This window comes from Cuculus canorus, chromosome 2 (assembly GCF_017976375.1).
Source record: "Cuculus canorus isolate bCucCan1 chromosome 2, bCucCan1.pri, whole genome shotgun sequence".
Classification (NCBI taxonomy): domain Eukaryota; kingdom Metazoa; phylum Chordata; class Aves; order Cuculiformes; family Cuculidae; genus Cuculus; species Cuculus canorus.
The window spans coordinates 27,704,182-27,710,181 of record NC_071402.1 but is presented as its reverse complement, the minus strand read 5'-3'; positions in this window follow the sequence as shown (position 1 = coordinate 27,710,181).

The window sequence follows — 6,000 nt, the reverse complement described above, 5'->3', positions numbered from 1 at the left end:
AAGTCTTTAACAACTTCATATTGTGGGTACTTGCCTTCATGCGATAAGTTCAGGTTTGGGTTCTCTGTTCACCATGGATATGCTGTAAGCAACCACAGCTCAGTACTACGGTGAAGCCTGGTCCCTTATCTCCAATTAAATCCTCAGGAAGAGTGTTGGCCTGGTTGCATCCCAGCCTTACAAGGTTATAAATATTTATCTGCACATTTTGGTGTGTGTGTGTGTTTCTTATTAGTTTGTCTTTTCAGTGGTGTTCACAGTGGTCCCTGCCCAAGTTCACAACAGGATAAAACATGCAGTGGAAGGGCCAGGCACAAGGCAAAGCAGATTTAAAAGGTCTCTTTACAGATCTATCGAGAGCTAAAACCTTAGCATTTTGCAGCATACTGCAGCAGCTGCATTAAATAAGATTATATTTATTCTGGTGAAGCTGTTTCTTCACCAAATTCAGTGGGAGTTGCCTATATTATGCTTAGAAATTTGACTTCACTTTTGTAAGTAGCAATAATTTCAGATGGAATGTTTAAGCTTTCCACAAAGAATATAACGTCATTAATGACACATGACCCCTTTTTCATTCCATGACAAAAATAGAACAATAAACGAAATATTTGGTAGCTGGTTTGTATTTTCTGACATATTAAAATAATGTTAAAAAGTCCTTAATTTTGAGTCTGCTGAACTGTAAGTTTGCTTCAGAATGATTTGCATCAGGAACAGCCTGCAGGTCATTCACATAGACAATTCATTTAATAGCACCTACCCATACAACTCCCAGTGAAACCATTGGCTATGTCCACAGTACCTGGAACAGTGATCCACCTCCCCAAACCTCCTGCACATGGAGCTGTCTTGAAGATAGCCTGCCTGAGAGCACAGCACGTGTTTTGGGATGTGGGACCTGTTGGGATGTCTGAGTTCTTTGATGTGTTCTGGCTGCACACAAAGCCAGCATTGCAAACTTTCAGTTTTGGTTTTCCATGTTTTCTTGGGGCAGCCATTAACACACAAATCTAGAAACAGCACTGAAAACTAGCTTCCTAAGTGCTTTATACTAAATTTATGCTCTGCAAAAGACAGAAGCCTTCTGAAGATGATTTTTCCCTTTCTATTTGTAGTACTTTGGATAGATGTAACGATATTGGTAAAGTACACAACTGTTACAGAAGGCAGAATGGAAATCCTAGATCCCACCCCAAATTTAAAAGATATCTAAGCTTGAATCCCAGCAGCGCTATGGATGCATTTGTGGCATTAGCAGATTTGCTTCCTAAAGGTGGTAAACTGTTTTACTATCTCATTTAAAGCTAATTTGAGAGTTTCCACACAGTTCTCTCTATAGTGCAGAGAAACCTCACGATTCTCTGCAGCTTTCAAATAACCCACAGATTCACAGACTGATCTGGACATGTGGTTTGTCAATGTTAGTGCTCCCGGAGTTAAAAATGTTGATGGTTTATGTTGCATTTTCCTGTTACCAAATAACAGTTTCTGAAGTTGAAGACAATTCTCTTGAGTCTGTCCCCTCAGTGTCTGGTTCTTTGCCTCTGTATCACAAAATATTATAGTATTACAGTTTGGTCATTATGACTGTCTCTTGCTAGTCTATTTTTGTGTGGGTTGTTTGGGGACATCCCCAAAGACTGCTTTCTGTTACCTGATTTACCCCGAACTTCACCAATGAAAAGTCTAAAGATCCGGGAAGATTTTTTTTACACTTAGCAGGTTGTGACATAACTTACAGTTTTCATCAAGCCTAATTCAGAGGGAAATGCAAAATAAACCAGTTATCAAACTTCCTCTATCTCTGAAAGTCTCCCATTTTACAAGACGAGAGAGGGTATAACATGCATAAGACTGGATTAGGAGACTTTGAAATAATATCTAGAATAGCAGTGATTCCCAGCAGACAGATTATCTCGCTATAGGAACAGTCAAAACTGCACAGTTTTGTAAGTAATTTATGGATCACTGCTTTGGGAGGCTCTGAAGTCCTTTATGACTGAGACTTTTAAGTATTCAACACTGAGTATGTTCAGTCAGTTTTGTAGGATTATACTCAGAGCTGTCAAACTGTAAAGGGCTCTCTCAGATCTATGGAAACAAACTAGGTAGTGGGAAATAATAATTAAATGTTGGCTCAAACAGACATTTAATGTGAAATAAAACATTAGCTGTTGATGTTTAATGCAAGAACGTGTAGTTTTGGCTCATGTCAGCAAAACCATGAGAAGGCACTGAACCACTGAGGAGTAAATTCATTTAGCTAAATTTGGAAACTCCTCGAAATGACAGAAACTCCCATTAACTTCAATAGAGCCAAGATTTCACACAGAGCTTCTAAATTTAGTACAGAATTTGAAGCATTCATAATTAGCAAAATGAGAGTTCTGAAATGGTGAGAAAGGCTTTATTTATTTGCTCGCTAACTCTTATTCCACTGTAATTTGAAAAATCATTCATTGGAGGAATGGTTCATCTGTTCTCCATGTTATTTTCTTAAATCTTGAGAAGATTTTTGAGGGAAGATTCCCCAAGTCTCATATTGCTGATGGGATTTTAGTGTGCTTCTTGAATCAATAAATGGTAATCTTCTTCCAAAAATCTGGTTTTATTTTCAAACAGCTGACGATGGCCTATTCCCTGCATCAATGTTGAGAAAAAGACATGCATCCTTTGTCAGTGTGAGAAAAATGTAGATCTACATTTTCATTCATTCATGTTTGGCTTCCACTCAAACACCAGAAGGGATTTCTTGTTTCCTCCATCAACTCTTAAACTGGAACAAGCTTGTATCTTTTTCCTCTTGAAAAGGCAGCTGTCGGGCAGATGATTTCACAAAAATGCTGCTTGTGTATACTCTACAGTCAGCTTAATTTGCACATCCTCAAACTGTGAATTGTGCAGAACTGGATCTCTATTAGCTGACATTTTGCAGGCAGAACCTTCATTTAAGAAAGCTCAGACATAAACACTAAACCTGCTGACTGGCTTGTATGCAATTTCACCTTCTTTGGGGATTTTTGTGGGGAAATAAATTCAATAGGGAAGCTGTGAATGAGTCAGTGAATCTTTGCAGTTTTGAGGGCAGGTCAAGTCATATCAAAGGCTGACTAGGTAACTGTGGTAACTTTGATAAGTTTTTTTACTGAAACTTATCTCATTAAAATTTTGTTAGTTCGTTTTGTGACTCTGATAGCAAGTACGTAGAATGCCCTAACACCTAGTCTAAACTTCCTATGAATTATATGCATACTTGCTGCTCTTACCGCTGGCTGGATTTGAGCTGAGCCACTGGTGGTTGAACATGTATGAAATGCTCGAGATAACATACATCTCATATTCACACAAGTTTCTAATCTTAATATTTGTCAATCATGAAAATATACAAAACAAAGAATGAACTTACTGCTTTGAACCAAAAAAACTGCACAGAGGGCTGTGTCCCCAGCAGCAGCCAGTAATGCAATGCTTGAAGAATATGTGTAAGAAAAAGGCATGATTTATTGATGCTTTTCTTTGTATATCTTCCTGGTTATTTTTCCTTAGTATATTCTGCTTCCCTATCATAATTTCTCCGTTTCCAGAAAAAAGCTGTTTAGAGATCCCTGGAGTAGAAAGTTGCATCTGGTCTACAGTATATTAAATCTTCTGCTAAGTGCACTGATATTTTGCCCTTCCCAACACCCTATAGCAGAGTTCAACCATTCAGCTATGTCCCTCACGAAAGAGAGCTTCTTTGTGTCTTCAGTGTGCTGCTTGATAACAATACCATTTTCTGAAAACACGAAGCACTTAAAAAAAATACATCTCATAATAATTCTCTGTAATACAGAAGGCGTCTATCCAGGGAGCTACTGATTGCCTACTGGTATACAATTAGAACAAGGTGTATTGTACCAAATTCATCCTCTTCCTAATTTAATGTCTGGCTTCCTCTAGGACACGTCTAATTAGGGGATTTCTTGTGCTAGCAAAATAGAAATTCATACAGAACTGTCTCATAAATAACTCACAGTTCCCTCCATTTCTGGTCATTGCACCAACCTTCTTTGCCAGCATATTTAGAAGCTGCTGAATGATTGTTTCCTCTGCCATAGTAAGCAGAGAGGAAGAGGTGCCTCTGGCAAGGTCTGCCACATGCTGATTGGGAAAATGAGGCTTTCAGAAGTTCCCTTTGTCCTTCACTCACCACACACTCACCTCACTTTCCAGAACACAGCAAATGTTTCTTTTTTTTTTGGTAAAGTGATAAAGCAGTTTTTTGTCATCCTATCTTTCTCCACGTGCTTCTTTTAGCAGAAAAATAATCCAGCAGCAGCAAGAAAAATGTGTTTGTGTGAGTGAGCTCATTTCAGCAACCTGGCTGAAAGGACATTTTCCCCCCTTCTCCAAATCTGTTAATCCAATTGCTTAAGAAAATCTATGTTCTTATGGAGAAGTTGAATAAGTTTTCTGTTCTTTCTTTGTTTGTCTTCAGGGAAACCCAAAAACCTTTAGTCTTCAGCAATATGGAAGATTCCTAATGAGCGGTTTAGTTTTCTAATTATAGTTTCTGTGCATTAAATACAACTATAGTCACTTTTGTTGTAGCTGTTCTTTTTCTGAAGAAACCAAGTTCCTTTAGTTACCTTAGGATAGTTGCTCAAAACCAGACGCAGAGTGTTGCTAGTTACTTCTAACAATCCTGGATTTGCATCTGACAGCAACCCAGCATTTACTGTTAACACCTCTGCTCTACCTATCCTTACAAGCCTCCAACATCTTCACTCCTAGGATGCTTGGAAAGGGGCCAAGCTGAATATGATTTTAGGTCTAGCTTTTTGTCTGCTACAAACTTTGAATGGGTGCCAAAGGAGCTGTGCCTTGTCCTTATGATTTGTAGCTTCCTGCCATGAACAGGTCTGAGCACTCATCTGGCTTCTGAACCCAGAGCAAGAGAGGTAGAAGGCAAAAGGTAGATTGTGTGTTTACGATGCAGATTGCCATTTCCTGGCTGTGCAGCCCTGTCTGCCTGTGGCCGCCCTAAGGAGTCCAGGGACTGTATAAGTCTGATATACAACTGGCTTCTTTGCTGAAAAAGTAGAGGAAGTAGTTACCCATAAATCACTTTTCATGAGTGGAAGACATCACCACTTGACCTGCAAAAGAATTGTGTCCAGTTCTGGAATCCTCAATATAAGAATGATATGAAACTGTTGGAACAGGTCCAGAGGACGGCTGCAAACATGATTGCAAAAATCCTGGCTAAGAAAGCTTTTCCCCTTTCATATCATAGAATCATAGAATGGTTTGGGTTGGAAGGGACCTTAAAGATCATGCAGTTACAACCCCCTGCCATGGACAGGGACACCTCCCACTAGATCAGGCTGCCCAAGGCAACATCCAACCTGGCCTTGAACATTTCCAGGGATGGGGCATCCACAACTTCCCTGGGCAACTCCTTCCAGCGTTTCACCACCCTCATCATGAAGAATTTATTCACTACAGCTTTTAAACAGTCGCTCCCCATCTTTCTTGTACACCTCTTTCAGGTATTGGAAGGCCATTGTAAGGTCTCCCTGGAGATTTCTCTTCTCCAGGCTGAGCAGCCCCAACTCTCTCAGACTGTCCTCATAGCACAGATACTCAAGAACCACTGTTCCTACAGAACAAACCTGTGTTAGGCTGTTGTAGGACAGACAGGACCCAGGCTTGTTCTTTTTCCTTAATCTTTTTTTCATTCAGATTTCCCAGAAATGTGTGAGACAGTTCTGAAAGAAGCAGATAGTCACAATGCTTAGCTACTAAACAGGCAGCAAATAATTTAGCCTATACCAGGGATGTATAGGTCTAAATTCAAAAGTCTAGTCTGCTTTGACTCAATACTGGCAACAAATTTTCAGACTTTACACTACTTCTATCTTGTGAAGAATCTGATACCTCTGCAAGTGCTGGTACTCCTGTTCTTGCAGATAGGGGATGGAGGCATCACGTGTCATGGCATCTTGTTGCCTCTCC